This window comes from Haliotis asinina, chromosome 2 (genome assembly GCF_037392515.1).
Source record: "Haliotis asinina isolate JCU_RB_2024 chromosome 2, JCU_Hal_asi_v2, whole genome shotgun sequence".
Lineage (NCBI taxonomy): Eukaryota > Metazoa > Mollusca > Gastropoda > Lepetellida > Haliotidae > Haliotis > Haliotis asinina.
This window is the reverse complement of record NC_090281.1, coordinates 64,463,356-64,476,645: the sequence shown is the minus strand read 5'-3', so window position 1 is coordinate 64,476,645 and position 13,290 is coordinate 64,463,356. Positions and strand designations below refer to the sequence as shown.

At 39.2% G+C, this 13,290-nt stretch overlaps 1 pseudogene; it reads right to left on the bottom strand.

The window, feature by feature from the left end:
* Positions 1 to 282: 282 nt before the first annotated feature.
* LOC137271958 (acid-sensing ion channel 4-A-like) lies at positions 283 to 8,609 on the bottom strand (annotated as a pseudogene).
* Positions 8,610 to 13,290: the final 4,681 nt, after the last annotated feature.

Here is a 13,290-nt window from a genome sequence, read left to right as displayed (position 1 = left end):
GGCGTTTATCATAAGGTTTATCATATTTGGGTGGCGAACGGTTTCCACTATCTCAAGTTGTTGCAGCGGAACATGGTTATTCTGCCTATTAGTATATTCAAGTAGTGGTGACTTTTTCATCGTTCGCTGTCCCAATGATTCCCAAAGGAGTGACAAAAAGTCATAAAAATGAATCATGGTACCATTTTGCCTTCGTCCTTTCTTGAGATCATAACTGCTTCAAACATCCTGCTTCATACTTCGAAACAAATGCACCACATTCAGAAAGCATCTTCTGATACTTTAGTTACAGGTAGGCTGGGTATTCATAATGTTATTTCGACGATTACGCAATTTTACAACGATTGTGAAGGCAAGAAATATGAGGAACTCTCCAAGTTCTGTGAGAGACAGGATGCTGGCTCCAAGACAAATGCCCATCTGACCCCCAAGGTTTCCTGGCAATATAAAAGGCAAGTCTAGGCTGTCATCAGTTGTAGGCAGATGTTTCTGAAGGTATATATCATCATATATTGTTATGTTAATCTACGTATTTATTTTATGTTAATACGTATTCAAAATACGTTCATCTCTCTGTGAGATTACACGTTATCAATACATAGCTGTCTACATTCTAGATCTTGTAGTCAAATCGCGTTACTCACCTATGATAGTCTCAGTGGTATACTGTGGTGTTTGTTCTGTAGACTGGACAATCAGATCTTCATAGAAAACTCGTATTTCGAGATAATTGTTCCTGAAATTTAAAAAAGAGACATTGTCTTTTGTACTGAAACACACGTGCCCCTGTTCACACAACGGAAAATGAGTACCCGCTGGGATAAGTCATATGACTATTAACCCCCAGAGTCTAGTAGATAGTTATCGATTGTCTTGGGTAATAATATAGCTTCTAGAATGTCCGTGTAGATTAGAGTTAAGCGGCATAAGTGACCTTACTACTATTATATAATCCTCACACACACACAAAATGAGCATCAAGTGTATTCAGTGTAATATCTTTATCAATCGCGATAGCGATTTTTGCCGATATGTTAATGAAAGGTAACACACCCCTCCTTAGAAACAATCAAACTGTGTGGCAGGAATGTGCTCCACTCTCCACGCATCTACCTTGATCGGTGTACATCTACCTGAAATCATTCCTCTAGTACAAAAACACGGGTCCTAACCTAATTTTTATGAAATAATTTTATGATAATGCATGTCCGTAGATGAAAATATCCGAGAAATTTAAAGTGTTTTTCATGATGTTGTTTAGGCCAGCAACATCACACATATGGACTGGCCTGCAAGGTCACTTGATCTTGATCCCACTGCACATTCTTGGTGCTTTATTGGAAATTGGAACATACTGTTTTCGGTTTTCATGATTACGCCTAGACTTTGGATGACCTTCAGCAAGCATTACAGAGAGAATGGCAGAACGTTTCACAATAGCAGCTTTAAGGCTCATTTGGTCAATTCAAAGACGTGTAGAATCTTGCGTTTGTGCTCATGATGGTCGTACGTATTACTGAGCACTGCTTTACTGTCCATGCACTAGCAATTATGAACAGGGAATACCATTTAGTGATTTTACATGGAACTTAAACTCTTTAACCATGCTATAGACGTAATCGCGGACATTCGGGTGACGCGGACGTTATAACACTGGTTTAGACAAGCACTGCGTGCATCCATACAAGCACGTTCTTCTTAACGGTTCTTCTACGGAATTGAATAGCTAGATTTGAAGTGCACTTTCAGCTAGTGACTGACAGATACATGTGTGGATTTGAACACCTGTCATTTACAGCTTTAGATATATTCAATGTAAGGCGATGACACCATTATGACATTACAAATATGACGGACATTCATCCGGGACACCTGTTAGCGGAAGCATTTGATTTTCGAACAATTATCGGGGATGGCAAACATTTTTCAGCTGTATGTACTTGCCTAACATATTCCTCATTTGGCGACATGGTTTCCCGGATTATCATATCCATGGACGCATCTTGATGATGACACCTTCACTGTATATTTCTCGAACGAGCATGGTAGTTGGCAGCCGCACGATCGATGAAACGTTGCGTTACTCATCAGTTGCCCTGAAATACACGTTAAACATTTTAAATTACTTTCTATAGCTGACTGGACTTACACTATTCTCACAAAGTTCTCCCCTGTGTCTCATACCATGTACAGGTCATACCATGTGTCTTACTGTGTGTGTTTTTCAGAATATAGACATTGTTTTGTGGTGATAAGAACTACAGGCCACTGTCATTGGATGCAGAACAATATCGTCTTGATTACCAGATAACAGTTCTATTTTTACAGCAGAAGCTAACGCCATATTAACAGCTCTTAAATATATTGAAATACACCCTAGTCGTAAACAATATATAATCTATTCAGACACTTGCCTTCAGGCTATTAAAAATATCTCTTGTAAACATCTACTTTTAATTGAAAAAAATATTGAATTGTATAATAATCTTGCCAATGGCCAATACCACATCGTCTTTTGTTGGTTACCCAGCCACGCAGGCATTTCCAGTTACGCAATGGCCGATCTTGCTGCCAATGCAGCACTCAACAAATCTGTAACACCACTTCTTATTCCATACTCTGATTATAAAGCTAGCATTAGAACCTACATCCGTGATCTGATACAGAAGAAATTGTTACACCCAAGTAGGTATAAATAAATTACATGAAATAAAACCGTATATTGGTTACACCTACTTGGGCTGTCAGTCCAGATTTGAAGAGGTTACTTTACGACGATGTCGTATTGGCCATACTAGATATACTCATGTGCACCTTTTGAAAGGTGAGGATCCTCCGTTTTGTATCCCTTGTGATGAGAGAGTCACGGTCAAACATATTCTGCTTGACTGTGTTGAATTCTCCATCACAAGGGATTTTACAGTTAAAACAATGAAGGATCTTTTTACCAGCGTTAATTCACATTTCATTATTGGTTATTTAAAAGAAATTGATTTTTTGGTTGAATTTTGAATACGATGTTGTGTAAATAGAATCTGATGTATTTTAATGACTGGTAGTTTGGATTAGTAACTTGAATTGTTGGTGGCTGTACCCTCAAAGGAGGTTGAATTATTGTAAAATTATTGTCCTCCCGAGAGGGTACATAAGTCCACAAACATTCACAGTAAATTTAAGTCTACTAGGATTTTAATCGTAGTATTCATGTCATTTTAATTTCGGCTAACTTTGCGTACAATCCCCAGCAGCTGAAGGGATAGTGTAAATCCAACTAGGGTCCATGTAGGTAGCAAAAGTACTATAAGTCCCCATGGTTCCTAGTGTGGTGATCTACCTTCTGTTGTTGGCGATCTATTGTGTGTTTTTATATTGTATTGTCTAAATAGTGCTATTAGTTTTAACTTTTCATGCTAGTTTTATTTGAAAGTGTGATATTCTAGTTGTTTTACTGTCCTTCGTTGACGGATTGGCGAGGTGACGTTAAATATTACACACACTCACTCAAGAACTACAGAGTTTGTAGGCCACTTACCACATACCGTCGTTTCAGTTGCTTATTTAGGAAAGGTCAGCGGTGTTGTAGGCAACAGTGTTACGGTTAAAAATTTGCCATGACAAAAGCGTAAGCAATCCCCTCAGAACCAGTAAAAATATAACACGGACAAAGTTTGATCATGATATGTTCAATGATACTTTATATTGAGAAAACAAAGGCAAAAATTTACAGATTCACAGGAGAGATACAATACAACTGACTCAATTCTAAAGTAACGGGTCACAAACATAAAGTCAACGGACAGAAGTCTTGATGTGAGAGTGAGAAACAGTTATGCAGAATGTAACACGAGTGGTCAGGCAGCGGTTGCGTAGGTCAAGCGTTGACGGAGATTGGCAGAGATTGGCATTTACTCCAGTAAATATGTGTGTGTCCGTGTCGACAACATGACAACTAGCCTTTACATATTATGCAGTCACTGATTTAAGAACTTTCGAGGACTTACGACAATCACCGCTAACGTAGAATTCTTTTCGGCCAGACTCGCGTTTACTTCAAAACATCATCAACGAGACCTACCTTAAAGGCCTGCCAATAAAATACTAATAGCACTATTATCATTCCAAACGCTAAATGTTCTGACCCAATAATAATTATTACTTAATTATACAAGATACAGAATTACACTTTGTTTACAAACCCTCCAAATACAGATACTCCCACAGAAATGTTTTGATTTAATTTCCATATGATCACGGATTCGTTTCATGTAATGATACAAGATTCCTATTTTGCAGTACTTTGGCATATGTCGCAAGGACTTACAAAGCATGACTGCTGTTCGAATAGAGGAAACAAGGGAATCATATCTTTAGTACAGTCATGCTATTGTCTACAAAAACCTCAGGCTACATTACTTCTTGATTGCACTTGCCATCGGGGTGTGAGTTTTGGATTGTAAATCGTGATTGTGTTTTGGGCGCGGCTTTTTAAGTGTGTACAGCTTAGTCGTCGTATGTTTCTAAATTGGCTACCCCGCCAAAGACAACGAGGTGACACACGGGAACCGGAACAGAAGGAACTTCCTATAATTCTTGGTATACGATGAGTTGTGATGTTAAGAGAGACAATATCTCATTTCATCCCGAGACGTGATCGCTCTGCCAAAATGCCAAGCGACCTTCGTGAACACCTACCTTCTAGGTAAGTCTATGATTTCGCTGTTGTCAACTGATAGTTGTTTATTCCACAAAAGCCTTATTCGTGACTTACCAACTGTTGGTCCGAAGTATGTGGCGTGGTCATAAATAGAACAAACATTGCCCATAGATTCTGAAAACAAAGGGCAAGAATTAACCTCATCCAAGTATAAGTAATTTGTCAGATGAGATCTCTACCCATGACATCATAAAAAGATCGACTGTACTTTGTAAATCATTTAGAAACAGTAATGTCTAATTACAAAATTAATGTAACTGTACACGTGCACAGACTGGCTCATTTGATACATAACATGACGGTGTACTTAAACTTTGCAAATAATAATTATTGAAGTGCCACAGTAGTGTTACATTACTGTATCAGAACACAAACTATGTTAACGAGTGAAAGTGTGGGCCCATATTTCCTTTATCGTTATTGCAGTAAAGCATTCGTTTATCCAAAAATACATTTTCAAGTATGTCCGAGTCTTTGAATGTTCAGGTCAAAACACACAAAGACGTTTCATATCGTTAGCGTCATACAGTTGGAAACTATTATAGTTTGCTTTACACAAGAAAGTCTCTCCCTCTCTCCCTGCCTCTCTCTCTCTTTGTCTGTCTTCTATATCTCTATATTTAAAGTATCTCTATATGTAACGAGAGAGAGAGAGAAAATAATGTTATGATAGTGCATTTGGATATTTTGCATTGAACTCAAAGATATCATGAGTGCAAAGAAACCCTCTTAGCTTGCATTAATCTGTTTTAATAAGCTTTGGAGGAAGTAGAACAAGCAGCGGTTCAATACGGAATCTGTGGTGCAATACGGAATTTGATCACGTCATCCGTATTACAAACCCGTATTACTATCCTAAGTTTACATGGATATACAATAAAGGATAATATTCCATCAGTTTAACTTACTATCATCACCTAATGAAACACAGCCACATTTCAAGAGCCCTATTAGTGCAAAACACTCCCTCAGGCAGTTTCCGTATCTGTATATGTCAAAATACTGGAGAGTGTTCTTAAATGATGGTGATGAAGTGTCCACGCATGTTCTGTTCTTCATGGCTTGATAGGGCGGCGGTAAATACTGGTACTGTAGAAGAGAAACAACGCACTTACAAGTGGACTCCTGTACGATGAACATAGATCATACATACTCGTGGAAACAAATAAGAGATCACATTAAAAAGTACAAGTGTTCCTTTATTCTTTTCCAACTTTCTTCACACAGTGTGTATTGTACTGGGAGTAAAGTTCTGGAAATAAACAAAGGAACAGTGTACTCTCATGTGCTCCCTCATGAGTATATTATTTTAATACATGGATACCACTTTATAGAATAGCTTAACATAAACATCAGCGTTTGAATGTTTGTTCGTCACGCCAAAGACAATGGTTTAATTGCCAAAATGGATAAAATTTGTAAAGCCGATGTCTGGTGTTCCCTGTTGTGTAATAAATTGCTTGAATATTTGTAAAAGCGGCGTAAAACCAAATTCACCCAGTCATAAGATGAGTTGAATTATGATAAATGTTGAAAGAGTGATAAACCAACACACTAATCCGTTTACTTCGCATGCGATTTTGAGATAAAATCTGAGCTCCAGGATCAGTTGCAGATATAATACCCAGAACAATAGTATCCAGAATGAATACATGCAAGTAGTCGAATAGGATCTTCCCAGAAGGAACGTAGCAGCGAATTCGAAGGGAGTGACGTACCGTTGACCGTTCAACAATGGCGTTTGTAGATGTACCAGGAGCTGCGAGGAATGAGGATGAGACTAAATCTGGGTGGATACGAGGATCATGCAGGGTGACCTACAATCAGTGCATTGCACAGATGTTCGTTATAAGTGATCTTCATTGAATTAAGCAGCAAATTATGTCATAAATATTTCCCATATTTATCTCCCATAACCGTGCTCGTATCACCAGGCCACCGACAGGAATTGATGGCGTCGAGTAGGCAGAGGCTTATGATGTCAACCACCAATTTGCCTATTACAAGCTAAAATATGTCCTGTCACTATAGATGCGCTGAGTGTAGCATCAAACAGGAAATACACACATCAGTTCGGAATCCACCAAATAATCAACCTCTGGATGTAAAGTGTTTCAGGACACCGGGGACTTGGATCAGCTTGTAATCGTTATTAGAGATTCAACGATACAGCGAAGCATCGTTATGAAGGAGGACACCGACACTTTATACAAGTGCTTACTAGAATGACAAAGGGAAGTCAGTTGGGCACCGTCAGTTTAACAGTCATACAGATACGAAACCTACACCGGTGTGATAGCATTGTGACAGTGGCGATTGTATATCACATCGATTACAAAAGGCATATAACCAGTTTTAGATATGAAGTTGTGGGATTTCAAGTGGAGTATAAAAAGGTAAGTCAAGTTTAGTCAGATCCAGAAAAGGCGGACAGCGTCAGTACATGTAAGTACGCCCCGTCGCGTCACGTACAGCGTCATAACGTCTAAAACATTACTGTTCACCTACTGATAGCCAAACTGTCCTGTTACTATGATACAACCATACCTTTAATCCAGCGGCAAGTTCGCTCACAACGACATAGTGTTCCTGGTCAATTTTGGCATACAGGACCAGATTGTTTTTCGATCCTGTCACTCGCACTTTAGCCACATCCGAAGCATTCCAGTTGAACGTTGCACAATAGCCAGAGGCTGTATAGATAGGTTTCATCGCTGTTGCACACGGTATGTATGGAGCCCCATTCATCAAACACATGTAGAACATTTCGTCAGGGATCATGCTCAGGTTTTGCCACCAAGCGCGGCTCTGGCTATCCTGAAACGCGGATCCACTATAGTTTGGGTCCGTCCAATTTATTGGCTGTGGCATTGTGTCAGCTAAGCTTTGTTTTTTGAAGAACATTTCAAGTGAACTATCAACTGCTCTAAGTTTGCTCAGATTGAACGGACTCATGTTGCAGAAGGTGACAGCTGGGAACGGCAGTTCTTCGAGGACCTCCATCTTTGTGTTGGTAATCACTGGGTATCTGTAGTAATTCATCAGTTCTTTCGTTAAGATGTAGGACATGTAAGCAGACATCGCAAACACGACCACCATCCAATAAACACTGTCAACAAAAATAATAGCAAAATTTATATTCCAAAATGGTCAGCTAGTAGTGCAATAAGTGAATAAGTTTTCTAATTTGAATTAGAATTATGAGATGCAATTTGGTCTTTCTAACTGTACAATTATTGTTCCCCTGACAGAGTATTCTTTGTCTTTGCCAGAGAATATAATATTTACCAGATGTTTGAACGCACAAGTTGTTATGAACTTGTCAAACATTGTTAACAACCACCAGCGTAGTTCTGTTGGTAAAGGCCGCACTCAGTTATAGTCCAGCTGTATGGTTCCATCTCTAAATAATAGAGCCTCGTCTTGACAACCCAGTGACCAAAAGCATGAACATCGATCTACACATCAAGGATACGCTGACATTTGGTCTAAGTCAGCATGCCTGGCCACTCGACCTCTTGGTGAAGCGAGGTTAAGACCAATTTCCTCTCCAGGGAACGAGAATGGTATTATGCAGCTGTGGTCTATGCAGTTTACAGAAGTACCGTAAGTCCATAGCATTCTCCCAGCGAAACCTACTTTTCAGGGTAATATCTTATCATTCTCCAGACCGGTTTCGATTCTTTTATGACAATAATCTGTGGGGACAATACCCCAAAACGCCCTATCGTGTTGCGGCAGAGCTGTTTTTAAACTGACGCATAACTACACAAACATACACATTTAGAATTTATGCCCGGCAACCCACTCACCACCGGATTCTGTAGTTTCCAGGCCTTAGTTTGTTGACACCGTGGAACCCAGTGTTCTGAGTGAATTCAGTCCACAGCTCTCCAATGTCAGTTAACCGATCATTGTTCCAGGCACTTTTCCTCTCCGAATGTGTCCGTATCTCAGACATTGTTGATGAAGATATGAACATGGATTCACCATGCCCTTACCTTTATATAGCAGTCCGACCACGCATTATCAAAGCATATTCACCAAAAATCCCTGGTATCAATATCGCATACACTATATTGGCTTTCACCGCACTGCCCGAGGTCAATCGTAATTAACTGACTTACAGAATTTCTTAATGGGTAATCAACCATTGTGATCATCCGGTGTGTAATTGGCATTACATGTGCCTTTTGTTATGGCCATGACGGTTATATATCCGCATCAAGAGGGTATGTTCATTTTCTTATTTGTTTGACATTGTGTGGAATCCGCATACGCGCGGTAAACAACACATTATTGATAGTAATGATTCATGTTCAGGTTATTTACTTCTACAGACATTAATAATGCTGTACATTAGTTCTCTTGTTTCCATCCAACCATATCTGCAGACCGCTTGGACATTTCATATAGAGGATGCAGCCAAAGGCCTGACCATTAAGTGCTCAGCTGCACCGCTGTGTTAGGTGGCAGCTTGTCCATGCTTCATACATGGACTATGCTACAAGCATGGATCACTTGCATTTTAATATCGCAGCTTTCTTGGCGCAGAGTTTATCATTGATATTTACACAGTCCCTGCGTAGTTAAATGTAGCACTCCAAATAGTGATCTGGCTGTCGATTGAAATAAAATCAACGCAGTTGGATCAATGTAATCATGACCAACAACATAGTTTTTTTCAGTTCGGCTTCCTCTAGCCACAGTTGGAAAATGGCCAGTTGGCCACTGAAGCATGACATTGTAGATGAGGTAGAATGAACTACAAATCTGACGGGTGGCAGTCTCATTCGAGGGTAAAAAGAACATTCTTTATGTTAGTACAGTTTTGAACCTCGGACAGTGGCTAGGCAGGTTGAACGACTATCGCCACCCAAATGCCACGTCGTGAGTGAGTTTAGTTTTACGACTCAGCAATATCCCAACTACAGCAGAAGCTGACAAAATCGGCATCTGTCCAATCCGGCAAGTTGCCAACACCGGCATTAAGTCACAGCCCCATTCGTGACTTGTACATTTATCATCAACTCTAAAATCCGTCACATTGTCCAACCTGGATTATTTACTCAGTCCCATTGCGTGCCGGTTTTGACAGCTTTTACTGTATATGATGGCGGTCTGTAAATTATCGCGTCAGGGCCAGACAATTCTGTGATCAACACCATGAGCATCGATCGACGCAAGGGGTATTATTATGGTTTGTGTCAAACAAATTAGTCATCTCTCACGACAAGCATGGGTTACTGAAGATTGGGTCTAACTCAGAAAAAGTCACATAGCCATAACGATAATCCCATGTAGTTTCACATCAAATCACGAATTAAGTGGTAGGACCCACTGATAGACTTCCGTATCCAAAGAGTGTGTTTTCCCAACTAAATCAGTATAAGACAGTAGCTTGTGTCATTCTCACTCGGTTTTCATTGTATCCGTCCAAAAGGTAGGGGGGTGGTTACCAGTCTATGTAAGCCACTACTAACATAGTCAACGGGGAACCTATCTACAATATCAATTGTTATATATGCAATGAAATCCATCAATGTACGAAGGCATTAAATCATAATAGAACACAATGGCCAACACTCTCAGTAGTTTTTTGCAGAAGTGGTGTACGAAAATGTATCCCCATACTATTTGCACTGTAGTTAACTAATTTAGAGTCATTGAGTGGGTGAGTTAAGATGTTATTCACATCGGCGATATTTCATATCGCAACAACAAATAAGGTATGATTTTACAATAAGTATAAGTAAATTAAAGCAACACCTGTCAGTGCAACAACAATAATTTAAACCTAGTATGGTGATCGGCTTTCAGCTACTGGTGATCTTTATATTGCTGCACCAGTATCATATCAGTATCATAATTTCATATAAACAGATTGTTGTTTTTCACATAATCGGCAATATTCAGTATTAGGAATTGTCATAGTCATAAAATATTTAATCTCATATCATGGACAATGATGTCTAATGATTCGCTTCGTGCAGGTTTTTGCCATAAACATTTTACGGTATACTCGCCCCGTTTTCTACAGTATAATCAATTGATGTTACCAAAATATGTTTCTAATATCAATTCTCGAGACCATGGAATGGGTGTGCATCAGATTCCACAGGTGCACAAACATTTTACGATATATTTGTCTTGTTTTCTACAGTACAATCAATTTATGTTTACAAAAATAATACAAGGACAGCATATAAAACTGTGTTCTGTGCTTGTAAGCAAAGACCTTGTATACTTTGAACGGAAATAAAGTGTTATATATATAATTTCATGCTGACTTTAAGGATGATAAATAAATAAAAATTAAAATTAAAAAACAAAAGCAAAAAAACAAAACAAAAACAAAATCAAATATGTTATATTATATTAACGTATACCCTGGAGATTATCGAGGATGATACAATGCCCCCAAAACAAGACACAAGACCATGTACGTGAACATTCACTTTAGCATATTCCTAGATGCCTCATGCGGTTTAATCAAATTGATCAGTAATTCCATTATTGTCTGTGGACTCATTGTCAAATAGGACCGTGTTGTGTTTGTGTCGATCGCTTGAGTAGATATTGATAATGGATGGTTATTTAATTGAATCGTTCGTTATTCCTCATTCCCACTAAATTAATGAAAATTTCGTCTGATTCTTTACTCATGTCCTACTGTCTTCTCTGATCACCTCTTTGATGAACGGAGTGACTGGACCGACTCGACACACATAAAGCATGAGTGCGAGAACAGGCATTAAAGCGATGAAAAGCAAATTGGTATTATGTACAACCTATCTGAGACAGCCCTAACAGCCATGTCCAAACAGAGGCCACAAGCTGTGATGTGTGCAAAGAGAGATCAAAACACTTGATTTCTATAGTTAACTTATCTTCACAACAGTCTATCATGTTTATAGTTCTCAATATATAACCCAAACTCGTTATAGAGCAATCGAACACAAAAGCGCTAAACAGTAGATGCCTACAGCACAATGTATCGTTAATATACTTAACACAATAGACACATCTAAAGCGGTTATATCTTCTTAGTAATGTGATTGCAACCTTGAGGCTACGTTAGCACAGGTCTACCAGTCATGCGTGGGACATTGTGTGGGTGAGGTTGGCAATGCATTCGTTAGTGAAGTACAGCGACAGCATTGTATCAACATATCTGATGAAGTAATACCATATCATCATTCACTCCATAAGACAATATAAAGACGTGAACTGTCTGTACAATCACCTTAACTGAATGTGGCTTACATGTGTTCTTTGCTAAAACATAGCAATGCAACGTTGCAACTCTAGCGCCTTCTACCGACAGAAGGCCAATCCCATAGAGTTATGTCCCTTGGTCTAGGAATTAATTTAGGACCGGTTGCAGTTTTTCAAATGTGTAAGAGACCTATTTTGGGGTTGCACTCAGCAGTCATTTCTCACTAGCTTACAAAACAATATCTTGAGCGTTGAGGTAACTAACTCACAGGTGATATTTGGTCGACTGAGTTGGGTTATTGTCTTGTCAGAACGTTGTTTTAGCTATCTGTGTAAATAAGGTGTCTACAGTTGTTTATCGACCATTGTCAGTGGCATTTGGGGTCTTTAGATCGACTGTGTCCAGTTACATTTAGCTGCCTAAAATAGAACTGGTAAATTTTACAGTTTCACTGATTACTCCACTGTTACTGTTTGACCGGCATTCTAGGGGTTATGAAGTCAGTGATAAAGCATAGAACTTTAAGGATGACGACTTCTTGCTTTCTGGAACGAGCGTGTAGATTCCTATACCAGGTAGTTCTGTTATCTTGAAAACAGTGTAAGACTCTGTACCGAAACAATAATCACTTTATTCTTAACCAATGGCATCCTGTTCTGCATCTCTGATCTTTGTTGTTGTGCTGCGAGAAAACGCCTTACGGGAAATCTCACTTGCTGTCAAGTGAGGAAGCGTTCCTTTGACCACGGTTCCTTACCTGAGAACTGTTCATATAGCAGCAGAGTTTATCCATACATCCAAAGACTTATGAGTGACATGACGAGAACCGTGATTTTACGCCTCTTGTATCAGTATTCCAGTGATCCAGAGGCGGAGGCATACACGGCGATATATACTCTTCAAAAAAAGTAGGGGAACTGAACTGTGAAGTCTGGTAGGAAGAAAACACATTGAGGAACGTTACAATGACATTCATCTTGTGTATGTACCATCAATTCACGTTATCACCACACGCAAACACAATGCATGGGAAGCACGTGCACATCGTGGTAGCCTCCTACACGTGCATGGGGTGTCATTACGAATCGTGACGTTTTTCAGGTAGGTCGATAAATAACTGTAGACCATTTTTCCGATATTTGTTTCAGGATCAAATCACACACTACTGACTGAAAATTGGAAAGTTTCATGTCATACTCCAGTCAGCTAACAAGGGGATAGCTAAACGAACAGCTTTGTTTTGAATGGAATCCATGTGGTGATGCATTCTCAAAACATCTATTATTATTGTGTCAACACTGATCCAATCCCATATACCTCCCAATTTCTACAATCGTACATCGTACAGTTCCCCTAC